This window comes from Molossus molossus, unplaced genomic scaffold (assembly GCF_014108415.1).
Source record: "Molossus molossus isolate mMolMol1 unplaced genomic scaffold, mMolMol1.p scaffold_m16_p_7, whole genome shotgun sequence".
Taxonomy (NCBI): Eukaryota; Metazoa; Chordata; class Mammalia; order Chiroptera; family Molossidae; genus Molossus; species Molossus molossus.
This window is the reverse complement of record NW_023425401.1, coordinates 91,349,951-91,370,673: the sequence shown is the minus strand read 5'-3', so window position 1 is coordinate 91,370,673 and position 20,723 is coordinate 91,349,951. Positions and strand designations below refer to the sequence as shown.

The following is a 20,723-nucleotide window of genomic DNA, read 5'->3' as shown; positions in this document are numbered from 1 at the left end:
GTTACTAAGCAATTAGTGGATATACAGGTTAGGAAGGTGCTTTGAAGTGAGAATTTCATCCCTTCTCTGGGACAGGAAAGAGCTCCTCTTCCTTCTACATGAAATTGAGAGAAGACCAATACTAACCTTCTTTAATTTCATGTTTAGTTTTCATTAAGAAAAAAAAGTGACTCGCAGGCTATGTGATATAGCCCCTAAAGTCCTTTCCCAGGAAACCCAAAGTAGTTCATCTTCCACCTTCAACAGGTTATGTAGATTCAGGGCTCACTGTTTCCTAAGAAGGAGAAAAAGGCAGCCTTATTTGGGCACCAATACCGTGAGCCCTGCTCTCAGAGCTTTGTAGGGACGAGCTGGGACCTGGGTGCACTGCTCTGTTCTCAGGCTGAAAAATCTGCAACTGCAAGACGTGCTCCACGGGGACCAATCCCATATCATGTCAGCATGAATGATTACAGAAACAATAAAAACATGAAACTGTACAGCACTTTTAAAACTTTTTTCACACATCCACACAAAGTGCATACATTCTACCCGAAAGAGTACCAAATCATGGACATTTTGAACCTCAGAGCACTAAGCTACAGAGAGGCTAAGAGCCCTCCAATCCTTTCAGTCTCTCAAGCTACTTAAACAGATGACAGAGTAAGCAAGCATCAAAATATCACATTGCACATGCTGGGGTAAGTCACTGCATATTGGAATTTCGAGGTTTGCAGCCCAGCCAGCAGAACCTTAAGCTCCCTCTGAGGACAGCAAGCTCTGCACACTTTCCTGACGTCTGTAACAATAAGCGGTCCAAGCTCTTCCTTGCTAACTCTGCTCCTAGCAACAGAACTATTGTATCTAAATTAATGCACATTAGATAATGAAAATTTAAGAAGCCATTAAGTATTTGAGTTTTCACAGCAGCCAAAGGGACTCCGTTTATTCAGAAGCAGTGAGGTAGGCTGGGATGAAAACAATATTTATAGTAATGAGAGTCATCTTTCTCTTCAAACAGATTCTCAGAGAAAAGGAGAGACAGTCATCTATTCTCTGAGTCTCTAATGGCACAATGGAAAAAGGTAATGAATGGCACAATGAGCTTTAGTGCACTGGAAACTCCCTTCAATGAACACCGAAGCAGCACACACTCCACGCTACACATGCAGTGGGAAAAGGCCTTTCTGGCAGCTGGCTCAAGTCCCGAACAGTCGAGCAAGACAAATGCTCCACGGGAAAGAAAGCACTACCTGAATAGAATCCGTTTGCCATACTAGTCTAAACCTGGGACATTATTCATGAGCTGAGCCAGTAAATCAACAATTATCAAACTGATTATGGCAAATCATGAGGCAATTTAATGCCTTTGAAGAGAAAGCCCTTTCCCTTAAGACTACAAATATCTATTATTTTTCAGAAACAGGCTTGTGCTCATCACCGTCTTTTGGATATATTTATCAGAAAAAAAAGATAAACACACATACAGGTATGTTTTTAATGTTAACGCTAAAAAGGAAGTTGTATCAGACTGGTCCTATTTTGCTAAACAATTACCTGGGAGATAACATTGACCCAACTTGACTGATATGGGTTTGAACTGCATGGGTCCACTTACATGTAAATTTTTTTCAATAAATATGTACAGTATTATAAGTGTATTTTTAATAACATGTTCTTTTCTCTAGCTTACTTTATCATAAGAATACAGTATGACCCTGGCCAGTTTGGCTCAGCAGTTGGAGCTTCGGCCTGCGGACCAGAGAGTCGGTTCCCACTAGGGGCACGTACCAAAAAACAAAACCAAAACCAAAAACAAAAAAAGAATACAGTATGTAATACATATAATATATAAAATATGTGTTAACCAACTGTTTATATGTTACTGGTAAAGTGTTCTGGTCAACAGTAGGCTATAAAGTTTTTGGTGAGTCACAAGTTATACACAGATTTCCCCCTAACCCCTGCATTATTCAAGGGTCAATTGTACTTAAAATGAGATCAAAGAAAAAGCAACAAACAAAAATACATGCCCTTGACTCCTCCTAGGTCTCCACCTACAACTTAGCAGTCCTATTACAGAAACAATATGGGAAGACAGCAAAGAGAATCTGACATGCCATTGATTATGACAAAGATTAGAAATAAAAGCCAACTACGATAATTAAAGGCATAAAAGAACATTTTATTTTTTTATTTTTATTTTTTTTATCCTCACCCGAGGATATTTTTCCATTTTTTGTACAGATAGAGCGTGAGGGAGAGAGAGAGAGAAACATCGACGTGAAGGGACACATCGAGTGGCTGCCACCCGCACGACCAACCAGGGCCGGGGACAAACTGCAACCAAAGTACGTGCCCTAAGCGGGAACCGAACCCGGGTCTCTCGGGACCGCAGGCCGACGCTCTAACCGCTGAGCCAAACTGGCCAGGGCCCACCGGAGCTGGCCATGTTTATTTCCAGAGGCAAAACTGTAAGACAACACAGGGAGCTCCCCCATTCTCTTGAGGTAAGTGTTCCAAAGGCTTGAAGATGATATGTCTGGACTACCATTAAGGAACAAGATGGAAATTTCACCCCAGGTGATAGGCTTTGAAGAATAAAAAAATTCGCTCTGGCCTGTTTGGCTCAGCAGTTAGAGCATTGGCTTGCGGTCTGGAAAGACCTGGGTTCGGTTCCCATTAAGGGCATGTACCTCGGTTGCAGTCTGTCCCCGGCCCTTGTTGGGTCGTGTGGAGGGCAACCACTCGATGTGTCCCTTTCAAGTTGATGTTTCTCTCTCTCTCTCTCCGTCCCACTCTATCTGAACAAAATATCTAAAAGTGTCCTCGGGAGAGGATAAAAAAAAAAGAATAAAAAAAAATCTTATAAAGTCAACCAAATTGAATGTAATCACCAAAAGATGTCAGCTCTTTCAAATCTTAGTCACATGCAGATAATGATGTCTCTTGTCATTTCAAGCACCTTTTGCTTGGCATGTACCTTTTCAATATAAACATTTTTATGTTTATATTGAAACCTTTACTATTTGTTTCAGTGGCGCAAATGAAAAGACCGATAAGACTGAATGCCAAGTTCCTTCAGGTGATATAGCCATACATCTTTCCCTGCTAATTTAGCTATGAAAATTATTCATATTAGTTTTCACTGTATTACTATAAAATTGACTAAATGTGGTTCAACAATTTGCCTTCCAAAGAGCCTGTGCAAGGAGAGCAATGTGCTTCAGTCTCATACTCATTTCTAAGGTTGCAGTAAGAGGTAAGTAAGAGAAAACTTGATTATGAGAAAGTATAACAGAGACCAATCTAGGCCCTACTGAGGAATTTAAGATGCCAAGTAGATCCTAGGGATGACGGTGAAGTGATAAAGCTCAAACGATGCCATTAACACGACGTTTTAACTTCTCTTCCGATAATCCTGAAGGAGGACCTACTGAGAGTTAGTGAAATGAAGGATTTCCTTATAACTTTAGACCTCCAAAATGTATTTTATTTTTTACACAGATAAAAATATTTTATTATTTTTTGTTTGAGGTTACATAATTTATTCAAGGTCACTAAACTAATATGCAGCACATTGAAATCAAATGTACCCAATGCTGTAATACATAGCGTAAAATGTTTACACTTGGGCACTTGGGAACTACTACCAGGGAAAACTCCAGGAGTTGTTGTTTTGGGGGGTGGGGAGTGAGGATTACATGTTTATTCATTTTATTTTATGTTTTTTTCCTGACAGAGACAAGGTAGATACTTTAATTTGGATGGTCTTCCTTTTTTCTAATTACAGTTGACACTCTAAAGGCCTCAGGTTTTAAGAGGTAACATGAACTTACAAAAGAATGCTGATTTCATGGTAAGACTATTAAATACCCAATATTTCTAGTTGCAGAGACTCACAGCCCCAGGTTTTCTAGGCCATGGTTTATTTACAGGAGATCTGGGAATCTCCCTGCTGTAGTTATCTGGGACTGCATTGGCTCAAGGCTTTGAGAATCTGAGTAGATAAATTAGCCATAGTTTTCTGCTTTCTATACCAATATTCCTCTCCTCTGGTGTAACTAATCAAGAAGCAACTGTACTTCTGAGCCCAGAAGGCTGTTTGGTAGCACTGGAAGTTTTCACATTACCTGTGCTCCAAAACAAACCATACCTAAGTATTGTCCTGTACTCTTAGAACAGCTAATTTACGGATACATTAGTTACATTTAACCTGCTATTGTGGATGGCATCTCTTTAAGGAATGTTTCTGCTTCCTCAATGCACCTTGAAATTGAGAAAGTAATGATGCAACAAATGTGCCCGGGGTGACTTCATTTCAAAAGATATTAATATCTATACCTCAAACTTATAGGAGGAAGGTTCTGAATGACCCTGAAGACAGGCAGGATGGTTCCTAGTGAGAGAGTGAAAGGTTATAAAGACGTCTTAATTATACCATCCTACGCCCCCTTACTGCTGGCCTGTTGGCCCCAACCTCTTCCAAATGTGGGTATGCCTGTCAAGGCCTGAAAGAAGTCCCCTTCAGTAGTTAGACTGCAACTTATCTCTACAAAGTACCTTGCCGTGAAGCAAATACATGTTTATAGTAAGTAAGTATTATGATATCTGGGAGAAGGGGGAAGTTCAGGGTGGGAGTCTAGGGAGAGCAAGGGAAGCCGGATCCTTATATGGCAGGTACAGGACCGAGGTCCTGAGAACATTATGTAGACAGCCAGGTCATCTGCATCCTAGAAGAACGGAACTGACATAAATCAAAGTTCTGTGAATTCTGGAACAGGATTTTAGGCTGTCAGTTTGTACTAGATGTTAGCAAAGTGAGTTTTATGATTTTGCCACTGAAAATACCAATTATAGTAGGCATTAACACAGTTAACACTGGTAAGAGGGGAACATCACAACACACAAAACAGCACAGGGAAATGGCATCAAAGCAAACCTATTAGTTAACAATTAACCACTCACGATTATCATATGCAAGTCTCAAATGGGAACTGTTAATAATGAAGCTCACTAATTAGTTCTCATCATCACAATCACTCTTTGATGAACATCATAGGAAAAAAGAACTAAAAACAAATACATGCAAGAGCTTATTACGGTACCATGGGAACACTCCACCAGCACTTGAGAAATTGAACTGGAAAGAACATTGAACTTGAAGCTTCCTGGAGGTACAACCATGCCCTGGACTGGCCACTCCAGCAAACCAGGATGGGTTCTCTCATTCAAGGGCAGACTATCCTGTCTTTACAGGGCTGACCTGAGGCTAACAGACTCCAGAGCACAATGCTGTTTGGGTCCAACCAATCTTAATATCGAAGCAGCAAAATCTGTGTGTCAAGAGTACAAATACACAGGAAACTATGAGCAGGGAGATCAGAACTAAATGCTAAGGATACTGAAGCAAACACACACTCACTTTAGGGTGTATGGTGATAACTCATCACCACAGTTATTTATCTTTACAGGGCTCTCCAGACCAGGAGAATTACTTCTGCAGATATCTGGAAGACAAATCCTAACTATGTCCCCTACCAGGAAGGCAAAAACGTCATCCTTCACTCCGCACTCTTCCTCCTTCCACAGCCCAGGCTCTATGGCCCAATCGACATTTTAATTCACAGAATGAGTTTATGATTCTCTGTGAGGAACCAGCTGTACAGCAAAATAATCTCTTGATATAAATGGGGCCCTGGGGGGAGACACTTGGGAATCTTCTCCAGCTCCAATATCACAAAGCACTAAAAGCCCGGAATCCGGTCTTGCCTGGCTGGTTATCAATGTTTCATGGTGAGGTGCGTGTGAGGGGGACTGGGGAAAGGTGTATACTTCAGCGAGGTGCAAGTTTAACAGGAATGAGTAAACATAGGAGAGAACCCTGGAGAAAAACACTGACTGAAAAACAAATAAAATTACAAGAAAACAGGGGGGAAAAAGGAGTTGAAGCTGCCAGGCCATCAATAACCTTTCGTTGAGTGCTGTCTGTAGTTTACAGTTTCTCACAGTTCCCTCAGCTGGCCCAGCAGCCCACTCAGGCTCATGTCGGAGAGCAGGAGAAACCCTGTTTCAGGCTCTCGGTTCTACTTCTGAGAGTATGAATCAAGAGGACAGTTGTAGGAGCACTGAGCTGGAAGGAAGCCCTGAGCGTGGGAGGCTGGCATTCTAATGTGTGGTGCCCTCAACACAGAACACAACCTTCCATTTTCTTCCCTAACTCTGCTCCTTTACGAATTATTAAGGTAGGATGGCCTCGCTAAGCAAAGTTTCCAAACTTGCAAGATGAGGACAGACTGAAGGGCAGAAGGAGCTGGCATGGTCTGCTTCCCTAATGGGAAGAAGGAAGCTGCAGAGCATGTCAGTGCACGGGTAGCTTCATGTCCCAAATGTGGAAGCAAAACATTCCTCTGCAATCGAACTTGAAAAACCATGAATCTTCCAACACTTTAAGAATATGCTTGCCCTTAGGAGTCCTGCAAAGAACAGGCATCTAAATACTTTCATTTGGTTGGCCCTGCTCACCAACTATTTCCTCTTTACAGGTACAATACTGAGAAAAGAAACCAGGATTTGGCAAATGCTAAGGCAAGAGACAACCCTGTGTTTATAATGAAAACATGCAGGGCAGCATTGTGACTGACAATCACTGCAGTCTAACTAAAAGAAAGTCAAATCATGTTACGGAAACACATCAGGGACCCCTAGAATATGGCCTGGAATGTACCTGCACTAACTCCAAACTAGAAATCCTAAATCTCCCTCATCAGGGGAATGAAAAAACTATAGTACACTCACACAATGAAAAGGATATAGGTAGCAACATAGATGAATCTCAAATGCATGATTCCATTTACATGACATTTTTGCAAAGGTTACATTTTAAGGATAGAAAACAGATCAGTGGTTGCCAGGGGCTAAGGGAAGGGATGGGGGTTGATTCCAAAGGGAACAGAAGAATTCTGGGGGATGATAGAACAGTTTTATTATCTTGACTACAGTGATAGTTCCATATGTTCATGACTCTCAAAAGGTCCATATTTATCAAAATAGGCTCAGAGACATAGAAGTATGGTTCAGACGGACAAACCTCAGAGGAGGGGGTGGGGGGGATAAGCCAAAGAACTTGTGCACATAAGCATAACCAATGGACATAAACAACAATGCTGCGGGGGGTGGGGGAGTAGGAACAAGAGGAGAGTGTCAATGGAGGAAAAAGGAGAAACATCTATAACAAAAATTAATTAATTAAAAAAAGTTCATGTTTATCAAAACTCATAGATTTATATACTAAAAATTATATTTTACTGTATATAAATTATGCCTAAATTTTTAAAATAATTAATTAAATAATTATTTAAAAAGTCCATGTTTATCAAAACTCATAAATTTATATACTAAAAATTATATTTCACTGCCTAAATTTTTAAAATAAATTAAAAAATTGTCCTGGATAAGTAGACTGCACTATTTTAATTTGTAACTTAAAACACTTTTTTCAACTAATTTATAAGTAGCTCAGAGAAAATAAGTTAAAAAGTAAGCACTCGATAATTGTGTTTTAGATAAACTACTTTAATCAACTATTCAATGTATTAGAGAATTTTAAAAATTCAAGCAGAAAATAGATGAGAAATCACAGGGTTAGAAGAGCACAGAAAAAAATCTTATCAGTTTCCTAAAAGCAGCATAAGAAAGTATCAATTCTTGGGCAATGTTTAAAGGAAAGCATGATCCTCAACTGGCTATACAGAGGGAATGTTCTGTTCAAAGAAAGAAAAAAGTACTACTGAGTACATATACCTATTGACATTTTCTTTTCTACCTTGAAATAAATTCATGTGATGTGGCTTAATAATAATATCCAACTCTTAATCAAATGAAAATTCTACAGAGGCTCAGAGATTATTCTTTTATTGAATGACTTTGAGTTTCCCAAATTTAACCAGCTGAAATTATACAGTAAGAATCATTCAATTTAACCTTTAGAAATAAAGTCATTGTGTTTTAGTGGGAAAATCTGCATTTTATCATCAACAGGAAACACAATGCCCTGGCTTATTCTATAAGACCTTTTTTGTACTATAAGATTAGCTTAGAAAGCACAGGGATGGTATGTGTGTGCCTCACATAAAAACGGTACAAGTATATACTTAGTTATAAGAAAGTATCAACTATTTAAATTCACTCTCTTTCTATATTCAATTCTTTCTCTAACTTGTTTGAGGTGTAGTCCACCAACGTGGTGCCAAGGTCCTTCCTTGGGTCTGCCTATCCACAAAACTAGAAAGTTATGGCTCGTAATTCATGGGATCCAAAAAAGTTTCCACAAATAAAACCATCGTCTTCCTATCCCTTACTTCACCTCTAACAGTCCCTTTACCCATTTCTCCATACTCTAATTTCCCAGAAGCTTATACTTTTTTAAAAATTGATATCCAGTGTTTATAAAATTATATCTTTGTAAATTACAGCCTTCTCTGGACAGCTCCTATGCTTCTGCTGACTTTTGCTGATGGTCTGTGAGGCCTGCACAACAGATGACCTGGGACTTCCTTTCACCAAGACCTTGGAAATTCCCTGCACATCCTGTCTTGGGTTATTTCCTAAGTCCATGCTTTCCGCTTTCTTAATCTACTCTTTTCCTTTTTTGTTGTTGTTGTTCATCCTCACCAGAGGATATTTTTTCCATCGATTTTTAAAGAGTAGAGGGGGAGGAGGGGATTGGGGGGGGTGGGGAGAAACATCAATGTGAGATAGACACATTGCTTGGTTGTCTCCCAAATGTGCCCCAACCAAGACCTGGGATCGAACCTGCAACTCAGGTACATGCCCTTGACCAGGAATTGAACCCATGACCTTACAGTGTGAGGGTCAACACTCTAACCACTGAGCAACATCGGCCAGGGCTACCCTTCTTCTTTTACAGAAACTCCTATTCCTATTTCATGGAGAGAATGTTTTATTTCTCTGAGGTCAGGTAAGTAAATATAAAATGGTTTTGTAGTTTTCTTCTGTTGAAAGATTATCCTATGACTACTTTGAATCCAACAGATAAATTTCTTTCATTATTCATCAGCACAGTAATACACTATGTTTTTGATACCACTGTCTACTTTAGTTATGATGAGAATAAAACGTATTTTATTATGAACCTAAATATAAACATAAGAGACAGTGGTTCAGTAATACCGATTTGTAACTGATAAAGGTATACAGGAGCTTAATGCACTGGAAGGCATATTTTTCCATTTTTTTCACGTTACATATATTTTTAAACACATGTAATTTATCCAAATTGTAGACATTTAATTTATAGCAAACAAATAATTAAATTGAGAAGAAAATAGTTAAAGGTGACACTTCTGTTTTAAACTGGTAAATATAAACACAATCAATGATGACAGAAAGAGACCATTTAATAACTAGGTTGTGATTTTTCTAAGACTCAAATAATGACTCTTTATAGGAATACAGCACTGTCGTTAGGTGGCACATAGCGATGCTTCGGTCAGTGATGGACGGCGCATACAACAGTGGGAGCTGAAAAACCCCTGCTGCCGAGTGACACTGTAGCTGTCCTCATGTTGCAAGGCACTACACACGTTTGTAGGGATGCTGCTATAAACATACCTACCACACCTCCCTGTTGTATAAAAGTATAGCACTTACAATTATTTACAGTACATAATACTTTGTAATGATAATAAACGACTTATGTTACTGGTTTATGTATTTACTACAGTATATTTTTATCATTATTTTAGAGTGTACTCTTTCTACTTATAAAAAAATAGTTTGCTGTAAAACAGTATGCTGTGTTATGCCAACAGTGGCCTCACATATCTTGTGCTTACTGTCTCTTGATTGCATCATTTTCTCGAGCTTGATTTAATCTTGTGTTTTTTGAGTTTAGTGTAGCCTAAGTGTGCAGTGTTTATAAAGTCTACAAGAATGTACAGTGATGCTCTAGGTCTTCACATTCACTCACTACTCACTCACTGACTTATCCAGAGCAACTTCTAGTCCTGCAAGGTCCATTCCTGATAAGTGCCCTATACAGGTGTACCATTTTTTCATCTCTTATACTGTATATTTATGTTTGTTTAGATATGCAAATACTTACCATTGTGTTACAGCTGCCTACAATATTCATGGCATAGTAACATGTTGTACAGGCTTGTAGATTAGGAGCAATAGGCTATCCCATATAGCCTAGGAGTGCAGTAGGTTAGACCGCCATCTAGGTCCGTGTAAAGTGCACTCTATAATATTTGAACACTGACGAAATCATCTAATGACATATTTCTCAGAATGTATCTCCATCGTTAAACAGTGAAGGACTGTACCACAATAAACATCGTGAACATTTCTGGAAAAGACACTAGACTGTTCTAAAAAAATAGCTCAGCCCTGGCCAGTTTTGCTCAGTGGTTAGAGTGTTGGCCCTCAGAATGAAGGGTCCCGGCTTCTATTCCAGTCAAGGAAATAGTAGTACCTGAGTTACAGGTTTGCTCCCTAGCCTGGGTGGGGTCATGCAGGAGCCAACAACCAACCAACTTTCTCTCTCATGTTGATGTTTCTCTCTCTCTTTATCACTCCCTTCCACTCTCTCTAAAAAAAAAAAAAAAAAAATCAATGGAAAAATATCCTCCTCAGGCGAGGATTAAAAAAAAAAGCTTAGACATGGTAGGTGAGAGAAAGAACACAGAACAAAGCACATCAAGAAGAGTCTACTGCTCTGGATATCAATTACAAGGCCATGATTAAAAAATAACTAAAGGTTTGAAATACTATTTTTTTCTTTTAAAAGTTTTAGATTGATTTTGATCACTTTCAAAGTCTCTATAGGCAAGAGGTAAGAACTTATTACAGAAGCAGAAAATGACTTGGGAGATAATTAAAATAATATGTGCAGAGTAAAGAATTTAAAAGATAATCTGATGAAGTAGAAGTTTCATTTCATGGGTAAATCAAGAACTCAAGAAGCAAGAAAACTGATGTCATGCCAATAACCTCTGCCCCACCTGAGATAACACAACTTCAGAAAAAGATGAAGAACAAAGAAATCTGCAAGCAACTTGTGACATACAAAAATCAAAATAAATATTATAAAATGTTAGATAACTAAAATAATTTCAACATCCCCTAAAAGTACTGTGAACATTCATTTTTTTTTGCCTGCAGCCGTATCAATTTAGGTCCAATAAATCTTAAATAAAATTCTTATTACGTCTAATTGGTCTTTTGAAAGCACTGCATTTTTAAAGAGTTAATAATACAAAATGTGGAAGAGAAAGTTCTAGTTTTTAAGATATGAATAAAAATGGCAACTATTATAGTAAAACTTTATTATTAAGACAGAGGTGGTCAGCCCTGGCCAGTATAGCTCAGCACTAAAAGCGTTGCCCGCGGACCGAAGAGTCCTGGGTTCGATTCCGACCAAGGGCACATACCTTGGTTGCAGTTCCGTCCCCAGCTGGGGTTGCGTGGGTGGCAACCAATCGATGTGTCTCTCTCACATCAATGTTTCTCTCTCTCTCTCTTTCTCCCTCCGGCTCTGTCTGAAGATTAATATAAAAATATCCTCGGGTGAGGATTAAAAAAAAGACAGAGGTGGTCAGTATTTTGAAGAACATCAAATGCATCAAACCAAAAATCTAATCATTTTACTCAATAAAGATTTATAGAATGATGACATTTAAAAAACTATATGTCTCCTTTGGCATATATTCCTTAACTACAGATTATGAATTAGCTAAAGGAATCAATGTTGTTTATGAAAGAAAAAAAAACACAACCAAAATAGCTAACAACAGGAAGCTGATTAAATAAATCACAGTACATTAATAAGACAGAATATTAGGCAGACACTAAAAGTATGGTTCAGGAATATTTATATGGAAAAATATAATTAACAGAAAAAAGGCCCTGGTTGTATTAAGAATAAAATAGAAAGTTCCTGTCCTTGTATCACTTAAAAAAGAGGTGGGGAGGGGCAGATGAAGCCCACATTTTGGTGAGAAGATACATTTTTACTGAAAATTTTCTAATTGTAGTAGTAGAGATGATTTTATTTCCTGGCTTATTTACATTTGATGTATTGAAACATAAAACTTCTAACAAAAAAAATGGTAGTCAAAAAAAGTGTAAGTTTTTGTTATTTTTAAAAAGAAGAAAATTATTAACATTCAGTGCTGATTCAGCTTTGTTCAGAGAAACTTACAAATTATTCAGCTGGATAACTCTCTCCAGTGTTTTAGAGCCAAATTCAATATTCTCCAAAGTAAATTAGTTCTTTATAATTGTTCTGTATGTTTGGAGACAATAAATATTATAGACGTTGTAATAAAGTCTGTGAACTGATTTGGAAAACATCTTCATTTAAAACTGATGTGAAATTTGCTCCCTGATTCCTTCAACAACAGCATCTAAGCACAGTGCTTTATGGCACAGATGACACTGAACTAAGTAGCCCTTTTCCTAAGGAATAAAAATTTAACTTAGGTAATTATGGTTCAGAGCCAAAAAGAGTGTTGACCATAGGTATAAAACAAAAATCACACATTAATTTGTATGATGTAAGAATAAGTAAAATGTGTTCCTAGTAAAGCAAGCAGTATGATGTAAATAAAGAACTCAATGTCTGGGCATAGAAACTGATTTAATAAAAAGTACCCAGAATTCCATGCAGACAAAAAAGATATGTGATAACATGCTTAAACCATTATGAAATTACCCTTGGAGAATAGAGTGGAATTATAGTATTTTGCGTATATTTGAAAATTCTCATTCTTCCTATGAAAAAATATGGACTTAACCTTACCCCAACCTTGTGTGACTTTATAACTCTGGCATGATGTAATCACATGTGAACATTGTATTGGGATTCTAGAAGTGAAACTCTAAGTATATAGCCTATCAATGAAAAACCATCTACCCCAGAATGCATGAGTGATGGCAGAGAATTCAGACAAAGAGTTTTGGTCAAGATAACAAAAGAAATTTGTATTTCAACTAAGGCGCTCAGATCACTGTCACTTCTTTCTCAGTGCATATGTAATTATAAATGTTCTAAAGCCTTTTCACTCATTGAAAATTACACAGACACCATTATCACAGACGTTTATCCATTTACTATTGTTAGAAAACTCCGAAAACTGAAGGTATAGAGATGTAAGCCTTCTTGGGGATAAGTCCGTTGGGAAGGCATCTAGCTCTCACTTCCTACCCCTTCATTCCACAAAAAGGACTCTAATGAGGTCACCAGTAACCTACGTTGTTAAATCCACTGGACAGTTCTCAATCTTCATCTGTCTCGACCTTGAAGCAGCAGAGTCAACTCTTGTCTGAAGCTCTCTCTCTTCCTCTTAGTTGCTACGATTTTCCTCCAACAGCCCAGGAAGCCCCTTTTTTAGTTTCTTTGGCCAGTGACTCCTCATATATCTTTACATTTTGGAAATAAAGGGTTTGGCCTAGGGACTCTTCTCTCTTAATATTCTCTGAGCAATTATGTACACTCACATATCTATGCCCAATAGTCCTAAATTCATGCTTAAAGCCCAAGCCACTTTCTGGGCTACGGACTATGTGAATGGCTCATTTGAATGACTAATGGGTACCTCAATTTTAACATGTCAAGAAATTCTAATTTTTTGTTGTTGTTGCTAATATTCACTTGAGGATATTTTTTTTCCATTGATTTTTAGAGTACAAGGGAGGGAAGAGAGAGAGAGAGAAATATCGATGTGAGAGACTCATTGATTGGTTGGCTCCTGCACCCGTCCCAACCAAGGGCTGGGGATTAAATTTGCAACCCAGGTATGTGCCCTCGACCGTGAATTGAATGTGAGACCCTTTGGTACACAGACTGATACTCTAACCACCGAGCAACACCAGCCAGGGCCAGAAATTCTTTTTTCCTCCTGAATCTACACCACCAAACTACTTACCACATGAGAAAAGTAGCACCATCATCAACCGTTATTTGTACTCAGACACATGAGATGCTTACTTATGACACTTGCTTTCAGTACCCTACCTTGACCCCTGATACAAACAAAGACCAAATTCTATCAATTCTATTACCAAACTGGATCTTCAATTTCTCTCTCCACATGCCGTCATAATCCTTGTTCCAGCCACCATTCAGCCCTTACATAGTGCACTACAATGTCCTTCCCTAACCAGTACAGCTTTCTATCTCAGGACCTTCCTGTACATGCTTTTGTCTACAGCTAACTCCTTCTTTAGTACTCATTTTAAAATCACTTAAAAGACTTTCTCTGATCACTTGAAATAAGCTATGGCGCTGAGTATGTCTTCTTACAGGACTCTGTACTCCTATTACAACTGCAATTACATAACATGTTGTATGTGCCCTATTGGAACTACATATTTCTTGTTTAATGTTGTATCTTCAACACTCAGCACTGTGTCTGGCATATAATAAGCTCTTGATAAATACATATTTTTTGATCATTCATTCACTGACTCAACATGAAAAATGCATTTAAAGAACAAGCCAGCCCTGGCTGGTTTGGCTCAGCAGTTAGAGCACTGGCCCACGTACCAAAGAGCTGCGGGTTTGATTCCGGTCAAGGGCAGATACCTTGGTTATGGTTCAGTCCCCGGCTCTGATCAGGGTCGTGCAGGAGGCAACCGGTCAATGTGTCTCTCTCACATTGATGTCTCTCTCACACTGATGTCTCTCTCTCTCTCCTTCCCAATCTATCTGAAGATAAATGGAAAAAAATATCCTTAGATGAGGATTAAAAAAAAACAAACAGCCCTGGCCGGTTTGGCTCAGCAGGTAGAGCATTGGCCTGTGGTCTAGAGAGACCTGGGTTCGGTTCCCACTAAGGGCACGTATCTCGATTGCAGTTTGTCCCCAGCTCTGGTTGGTCATGCGGGTGGCAGCCACTCGATGTGTCCCTTTCACGTCGATGTTTCTCTCCCTCTCACTCTATCTGACCAAAAAATGGAAAAATGTCCGCGGGTGAGGATAAAAAAACAAAACAAAAAAACAAACAAAAACAAAGCCAGATAGCATAGGTTAAATATCAAATGAGAGATAAAGAGGCACTAAAAGAACTCAGCAGAGGGAGGAATATGACTTGAGACTTGAATTTATTTATTGAAATAAAAATACTTTATAGAGGATGTCCTATGTGCAAGGCAGAATGCTCAGCAATTTAATAATCACCACCACCACGTGAACCACTGCTCTCTGTTGAGCTCTTATTATGTCAACTATTGTAAATACTTCGCATGTATTAACTCATTCAATCACACCACAAATCTAATGAGGTAAGAGCCATTACTATTAATTTTACAGATGGGAAGACTGTGGCACAGAGGTTAAATAACTTCCTCAAGGAGACAAAGTAATAAGCGATAGAGCAAGGACGTGAACTTCAGTGATCTAATATTGGAGCCCACACTACTAATCATGACTCCATACTGCTACCATATTCTAGAACAGTGATTATCAACAGGTGGGCCACAAGACTTATTAAAACATGCAATACCTGATTACTTGGCCGGGGCACTGACCTCTTTTCCCTTAGATTGTCGGAAAAAAAAAAAAAAAAGACAACAGCCGTCTGGTGTGAATGAATCAAAATTATACCTATTTTCCTTGCCCGATTGGCAAAAAATACAATATTTTTTGGTGTGCAGCAGAATTTTAGTAATTAGTTTATATGTGTCATGAATGAAAAAGGTTGAAAATCGCTGTTCTAGAAAATATGCCTGTCCACTTCTAGTTACTACCAGCACAGTTAGCCCTACAGGGTTACATTATTGCAAATAGTATGACACTGTTTAAGATCATCATCTGGCATATTATCAAATCTAAACTAGGCTCTGAAGAGATGCAAAAAGATGCACACCCCTTTCTGTGATTAGAAACTAGTGAAGAAAACCACTGCACACATGTCAACTTGGGAAGAGTTACCAATGAATACATCAAAAAGTACAAATTATGGTAATAACTGATGATATACTTGCTGAAGAAAACATGATCAGAAGACAATGAACATAAAAGGGGAAATTGCCTGGAAGATGATTAATGCCCTGGCGGAGGAAGCAGAAGGATGGTCAGGAGAGAGAAGGAGTAGGACACCCGAGAAGAAATGCTACTCAAAAAGAGCTAATCAACAACATCGTCATTGGAACTGAGGACTTGAAATGGTGGAATAAACTGAGTAAGCTACAGAAAAATATAGTCTCTACAGTGGATGAAGCATCAGGCACATTGCAATAATGGACTATCAATAGAATATAAGTTTTCCTCCAGAGTCAAACTTTGATAATAGCTTATCTTCTCTGACATCTTCCAACTCTGATATAGTGTTAGGAATTTTATCATTTCTTCCTGATAACATACTTCCTGAGGAATTGAGGCACAGAATAACTAGGTAATTCCAGGGCGACCCAGAACTCCAATTCAAGGATATTTAGCTGGACATCAACACTGCAAGCAATGCCCAAAATTTTGTACAACATATTCTGTAAGGAATATGTTGGAAGCATACTAAATAAAGCCTTAAAATATAAGTAAGCAGAATGTCTATGTTAGTAAAATGCCTTACTTTGAGATGTTTATATAAGCAATAGCCACAGGACAAAACGAGTTCAATCTAGGACTAAGTAGTGTTATGATGGTGAAGTGAAGAGCAGAGCCGGGGCTGGGCAGAAACATTTCACGTTTCATCACATCACTCAGTAGCCACAGGAGAGATCAGACAACCCAATCATATACCTGAACCTGGGAATAAGGAATTTTACCAACTGCCTTCAAAATACCCTAATATTTATGTAGCCATGCCTGTAATGGGCTTATTTAAGGAATTTGAGTCCATGAAACAGAATCACAGAAAAATATCTACATGCATCTAGAGAATGGGAAAGAGATGCACTTTGGGAAAAAATGGTCCTGGACTCCCTCAACTTCCTCTCTCTCTCTTTTTTTTGAACAAAGAAAGAAAGAAAGTAAAAAAAAACAAATCATTATATCTTAGGACACTTAATCTGCACACACTCCTGTGTGTGAAGTCATAGTTAAATGAGGAATCAAGAAGAGAACTAGAAAAATGTGTGGCAGAAAATTTTCTTGAAAACAGAATCCACGACAGTGACACAACAAGTCTGCTGATTATTTTGGGAAGATGTTGTATTGTAAGAAGCAACACATAAAGAATCTCTGTCTCTAATAGTGTTCCACCTCAGGCAAGTCACCAGATCAAGCATGTCTTCAGAGATGCTTAACTGCAGAACTGGGACACACTCACCAAATGTCAAGACATGGTACCCTGCCTTCAGCGTTCAATACCTCTACCTCACTCTGCTATGGTGCCTGAATTTTCCAAAACAAAAGCCTGTCAGTGAACAAAAATGCAGACCAAGCAAGGAACAAGAAATGGAACCAGGGATTTTGCAGGTGAAAGAGACATAATCACTTGAGAACTGTTTATTTTTTTTTACAGGACTTTCACAACCAAATGACTCTTCATTTCCAGGTAGAGAGGAAGCAACAACAACAACAACAAAAATTTAAAAACACATAATTACATGATCTCTTATTGCCTAATGTTATAAATGTTTTTGTATTTATAACTAATGTTATAAATGCTTTTGTATTTATAACATTGGGCAATTACTTCCCCTCTTAAAGGATACTTTTCAAATGTGTAAAACCATGACTTTTATACAAATATAAAACATGTGTCACAAATGTTATTTTAACCCACTAATTAATGTGGGAACCAGAAAGATATTACAATTGATTCAAATGAGAATCTGAAGAACAGACATATGTAGAGGCAACAAGGGATGCTGAAGTGAGTTTGCTAAAGATGCAAAACTGTACAGGGGTGGGGAACGTCCGGCCCACAAGAAATCAATACCTCACCAAATTAGCCTGACCAAATATGGAATGCTAATTTTTAAGCTGATAATTTGTATGGCCCTTGAATGATGTTATAAATATCCAAATGACCCTTGGCAGGAAAAAAGGTTCCCCAACCCTGCTGTACATTAAAACTACAGAGCGAAAATGTAACATTTGAAATCACCTCTTTTACAGGGCAGAAATCTATATGGGGTCACATTTGTACAAACAGGAATCACTGCAGCAACCATCAGGCCTCTGCAAATTAAATTTCTCTCTCCACAGACCAGAAATAAAAACTAAGCAGCAGACCCCCATAAAATCAGTTAACCACAAAGGGTTTACTAGGCAGTACCCAGCATTCCATTGAAAGGGTACCCAATAATCTTCCCAGTTTCAAAGTCTATAACAATTTCTCCTGATACTCCCAACTAAATAAGAGAGTTGAGAGACTATATCCTAAATTAAGTGCTTTACAATACAAAAATTTACAAAAGGAACAAAACTCAGTTGGAAAGTAGATTAAATTGATAATAGGAGGTGCTTGGACACTACTAACTGTGGTAAATGCTGAACTACAATCTTTACAAAATTCTAGCATTTCTTTACCATACTCATTCAGAAACATGTTCAACCTAATAAGGATACACTTCTCTTTTATTCCAACGGGAAGCATAAGTGCTTTTAGATTTCTCTAGAAGGAAAGATGGATAGCCCTGCACTTAGTTCTGGGGAGTTTCAATTGGAAAGCTTGACAAAACAAGGACTGGTCACACAGGACTCCAAAATCTGAAATAACTATGGACAAAAGACAATAAAGCAATGACCTCAACAGCTAGGCAATGCATCCTAAGGAGAACCAAACTCCATGACACAGTCATGGTCTCCTTAACATCCTCTCTTTTTCAGAAGGAAAGAGGAAAAGGAACATGGGGGGGAAAGGGACACAGGGCAGGAGAGGGGGGTGATGGGAAGACAGGAGTGGGAGTGAGACGGGGGAGGCTGAAAGAAAGGAAAGAAAGAAATGAAAAGAGCCTGGGAGAAACTTTCAGGGTAGTTGCCACTTTGGCATCACAGGCGCCTTGTACCACAGGGCTGCAGTGCATATTTCTGTGCTATGAGAATACAAGTCAATGAGTTGCACACTGCAGTCCAAAACCCTTTGGGTGGGGGTAGAGGAAGAACAAAATAGAGAAAGAAATTCCTTCCCCTAAATTGGCAAAAACTTGAATTGCTGAATGCAGGAGAGATGCAAGGCAACAACCATGGTAACCCATCACTAGCACTAACCATGGCTCCCTTGCAAGGGGCCATCATATTTATGGAGCACATAATGCCTGCGCTAGCCACAAAGGGCAGCAGGTGAGTGGGCTCTTACAGGGCTCCTTTAGGATTTCCCCGGAGCAGTAAAAGCAGAGCCCAGTCCTGGGTCCAGAGGCCATGGTGTGAATGGAGCTCCAGAGCTAAGCAACCCCTCCAGGTCACAGAAACCCATCAGGCACAAATGACAGGTCCCGACCTTTGTGTTTGGCACAAAAGGAACATTAGAATGTGATTTTAGGCTAAGGAAGAGGAAGAAAGGGAAGTGACCGTAAAACAAACAAAACAGCAAACAAGAAAGGAGCATCTGTGCCATCAAGTTATCAGAGATTAGAAAGAACAGAAAGGCAGCCCTGGCCGGTTTGGCTCAGCGGTTGGAGGGTGGGCCTGCGGACCACAGAGTCCCAGGTTCCGTTCCCACTAGGGGCACGTACCAAAAAAAAACCCAAAAACAACAGAAAGGCAGCCAGCTGAAAGGTACTTTAGAATTACACGAAAATAAGAAGATAATCTAACCAAGTGGGCCAGAAGACATAAGGGGAACTGCAACTGAACACAGAACTAACTTACACGCCTATTGTGCTGCTTTTATACCTTCTTCGGACTTACTGAGCAAACCACTTTTTATGTCTCTGTAGCCAAAATTAATATGTTTAAACTTTTCCACTGAGGCCCAACTCCATTAGGACTTACGGAAAGATAACTTCTGTATGGGTCCCGAAGCCTCTTGTAGAAAGAACTGCTTCAAATACCCTGAGGAAAAGAGTATGGTGCTATTCAAGTTAAAGAGGCACTAAAAAACCGGGAACTGAAAGAAGAGGTCAGGAAGGGATACTAGAGAAAATCCTACTTATTTACTTACTTACTTACTTATTTACTTATTGTAAAGGAACACTTTCACCCTTTATATTTGCAAGTTTGAATCCCACTGGCCAACTCTGTAAGTCTTCATTTCATGACATGATAGAGTAAGAGGGACCCGAAAATCTGACCTCCTACCCCTAGAGCTATCTAGGTCATGGTTTAAGCATACTATTATCAGTATACTATGTATCTCCAATAAAATCAGCCATGGATAGACGTTACAAAAAAGTGAATAGGTAACATGAGCAAAGAAAGCAATATTCAAGTGAGCACAGCAGCAGTTAACAACAACAAAAAGACACAGGGACTTAGTGAAGGTAAGAGAGAGGAGCAGAAGAAACAACAGGAATGACCAGACAAGTTGTCAGGACTCCACATCATGAAAAGGCAGTTGTTCAGAAGTACGAGCCCCGTTCTACTAACCTGTCTCATTCTGGGACTAAGTAAGAACTGTGACTGGAAAAGACAGGATACTGGTTTGGCTCTATCTTCTCTTAGTACTGTCAACAAACCAACAAATATCAAAACTCCTCATGCCCCAGAGAGTGAAGAACAAACCCAACAGGAAATGGAGGCAGAGTGAAAGACACCATGACTCATCCAGCACTGCTCTCACACAATGGGAGAGAAAGGGGTGCAGGGACAAACAGGAGGAAAATAGGTGTGC

The 20,723-nt window shown here is 39.0% G+C and overlaps 1 protein-coding gene across 2 annotated transcripts in view; it reads right to left on the bottom strand.

Moving 5' to 3' along the window:
- SND1 (staphylococcal nuclease and tudor domain containing 1) overlaps positions 1-20,723 on the bottom strand; it is a 475,051-nt gene that overhangs the window by 159,323 nt on the left and 295,005 nt on the right. The gene's annotated exons all lie outside the window — the stretch shown is intronic.